The sequence below is a fragment of the Neolamprologus multifasciatus genome, chromosome 10 (genome assembly GCF_963576455.1).
Source record: "Neolamprologus multifasciatus chromosome 10, fNeoMul1.2, whole genome shotgun sequence".
NCBI lineage: Eukaryota > Metazoa > Chordata > Actinopteri > Cichliformes > Cichlidae > Neolamprologus > Neolamprologus multifasciatus.
The window spans coordinates 32,239,282-32,242,879 of record NC_140448.1 but is presented as its reverse complement, the minus strand read 5'-3'; the positions used below and the strand labels follow the sequence as shown (position 1 = coordinate 32,242,879).

At 37.6% G+C, this 3,598-nt stretch overlaps 1 protein-coding gene across 1 annotated transcript in view; it reads right to left on the bottom strand.

Moving 5' to 3' along the window:
• LOC146510531 (glutamate receptor 1-like) overlaps positions 1-3,598 on the bottom strand; it is a 441,677-nt gene that overhangs the window by 189,542 nt on the left and 248,537 nt on the right. The gene's annotated exons all lie outside the window — the stretch shown is intronic.

Genomic DNA, 3,598 nt, shown 5'->3' with positions numbered 1-3,598 from the left:
AGGAACTTCAACTACTCCGATTTAAAAGCTTTCAAAATAAACCTCAAATTTATAAATCAGAAAAATCAAGATTTTTTTTTTTTTTTTTTACAATTAACACCTGATGTCTCGTATTATGTAGACAAATATAGTTAACAAAACAAGATAAGTAATACGAAACACATAATAACACGTTTTAATAAACTTCAAAGTACAATAAAAGTAAGTCATTAAAATTGAGCAAATCAAGGTTTTTGATTTGTCTCTTATTCCCGTTTTAATCATTTTGCTTACATCATGAGATAAGTTTATCGTTGATTTAAACTGATGTTTTTTCTACTTTATGTCTTTTAAATATGACAAAGTTCTACCTCTACTCAAAAGTTTAAACCTCATGGTTTAAACTTTTGAGTATCTTTGAGGTTATAACTACACAGTACCTGCAGGGGGCGCCACAGGAAGACATATTGAACTCTAAAGCCTGCGTGAAAAATAAGCTACAAACCAAAGTTATCAAACTAAACCAAACATGTGGAAAACATCTAAAAATGTAATTCACTGAAATAAAAACAAGAAGAATCTCTGAAACAATCAGTCTGCATTTTTCTTTTATTTTTGGCTGCTTGACAAACAAAAGATTAATCAGTAAATTAACACTTAAAACGTTTTAAATGGTTTAATATTTCTATGACACTCTTTTAGGAAAAATCTGCTGAATGAAATTAAACTGAACTGAAAACTATAAACTCTTTATTGACTCTCACAAACACAAACTTCGGCTTCTTTTTCATTTGCAGGTTAATTTTAGTGACAAATAACACTGATAATAATAATAATAATAATAATAATAATAATAATAATAATAATAATAATAATAATAATAATAACAACTGTGGCACAGTGACTAGGAAATAAGAAGTGTTTTCTGAGAGGTAATAAAAAACGTTCGCTGTCTCTCACCTCTGAGACTAAAGAGGAGTCTCTGCAGGTTTCCAGGTGTTCCCAAAGACTTGATCCAAACACAAGGATGGGAATAACGCCGACACGTGAGGGAAGCGGACGTTACAGCCCGAAGGCCTCGCAGTAAGAAGATGAAGCGAGCATGACCAACGCTCTGATGAGACTTTGGAATTCGTCACATTTCACCATCACACTGTGTTTGCTGAGCAAGAAGTAAGACTCTGTTTACATACGTGTACAATAAAATAACATTTATTGAGCTTTAACACTCGACTCAACACGCACCAAATTAAGTCACAGATAAACATTAAATCACAGCTTTATCTGCTGCCTGATAACCCATATATATCTATGATAATCAGGAATTTTTATTATTTCCCAGGATATTTCCGACACCATTGATGGAGCAGCGATCAAAGGCAACCAGACCTCCACTTTTGGGGTCCCCAATCATCTTACGGCCATTTTTTACTCCAATGAGACCAAAGTTTACATAAATAACTTGAAGTTGTATTCAATGATATCTCCAACTGCTGACGGAACCATGAACGCATCATGAGAGTGTTTACTGAAGCATTTATGACCAGAAGAGTCGCCGCCTGCTGGACATTTCAAATTATGCAGGTTTAAAGGACTGTAGACTCTGAAATATAGACTTGAGGATAATCACTTGATATCAGCAAGGATGGATGAACATCCGACTCCTCCTACGTCAGCTCTGCAGATAAGAGTCCCAGCGTGGAGCCAAAACACCGCCGACACCATCCACAGAGGTCTGGGTCATGGACTTCACCCAGGAGCCATCAGAGGAATAAAGCTTTGATATGGAGTCAGATTTTAATAAACAGAGTGATGCTGTGTTCTTCCCACAGCTGAGCTCATCATCAAACACGCTTTTCTCAAATAACCATTCATCAGCTCGCCGCAGACAGCATTCCTGTATTTACCCGCAGCGTTTATGACACACATTCTCGCCATAAAGCCATGAGAACCACCACACCTCGCCGACTGTACGCTGCTCTGTGTGCATGACAGTGTGTGTGTGTGTGTGTGTTTAAATGATTAACCTTTACAGTCTCTAAGGCTTGTAAACGAGGGCAGAAAAACTTCAACAGCGAGGCGGAAATCCTGCTGCAGACATTATTTTAGTTTCATCTCACTGACGAATGAACGAGTCTCTGGCTGCATGACAGCTTTCCACAGGTGAATGGAGGTGTACTTACATGATGAGCGTTTACTCTGAGTACTCAAAGTGCTTTCACTCTGTTGTCTCCGTGTTAACTGTGAAATGCCGAACAGCTGAGCATCGCTGAAACACACCGTCTGCCCGAGTGCTGTTACAGTGTTGAACCACAAAAAACTAAAACAGCTCTCACAGAAAAAAAATCAGTAATGAGCATGTTTTACATTGACCTTTGACCTTCGTTTGTAATGTAACAGTTACCACACTGAGTGTATAAATCCCTCAAACCTGCTCTCATTATAATATATAAAAATATAAGTTATGTTATTATAGTGTTGAACATTTTTTGTCACTTCAATTAATATAATCATGATAGTATGGGCAAAACATTAGGAACACCTTGCTGCAGGCGTTTCTTTGCATATTTTGCAGTTTGTTTGTCGCCTGCTTCTTTTCTTCCTCCAGCTCTCTTCTACAGTGTTGGGGAGTAACGGAGTACATGTACCGGTGTTTAAAATACAAAATATGAGTAACTGTATTCAGTTACCGCTTAAAAAGGTGGTAATCAGAATACAGTTACTTTGTTGAAATAAAGGCGGTCTTTCCTGTTTCATATGTTCGGCTATGGCGTCTCTATTTTTGGTAATTCCACGCCGGTGGAAACCCAAACAAACAAGCATTAAGAGGCTCTAATGTCTGTCACCTCGCACAATGACGTGAAGAAACATTTTTAAAAATTATTGTGCAAAAAATGATTTAATATGAAGGCAATAGGCAGAGTGTTACAGGCATAGCATGTATGAAGCATGTAAATATAATAATAACCACTGCAGCCAAGAAGAGAGCCTGACGAGCCCAGCTGTAAGTAAGCTATTAAGACTCGACTGTACACCGTGTTCGTGTTTTCCTCCAAAAACAATAAGTTCTGTTGGAGCAGCCTTTCAACGCCTCTCTCTGTCTCTGCTAGCAAAGTTGACCCAGACAACAAAGTAAAGCTAGTTTTCGGCTACGAGCCGACACAGAACCCACCGTATTAGCCAGAGGTCCCTTTACTACGGTTCGGAGCCGCGGACCTTCAGTAACAGTAATAAATCACAGCAATAGTACATTCATGTAGTTGTAAACAGCATGATAATATATTAAGTAATCCAAAGTGTAAATGCCGGTGTTGTGCCAAAAAGTGATTGTCTGCCAAAAAGTGATTTCCGGTATTTGCCAAAAACTGATTGCTCGTATTTAAACTGCTATAAGTAACTTGTTGGGCTATAATATGTGAAACATATGTTAAATGCATCCCTCATGGATGACATAAAGTCATATTGAGCCACAAACAACATTCGTGTAACAAGGTAGAAGCCACAATCAGTTTTTGGCAGTGACTTTTATATAACCTTTATTTATGCAGTTAAAAAAATTTCATTAACATTAAAAATGTATTTTGTCAGAGTAAGCTGGCCAAGAGGACAGCAGAAATGG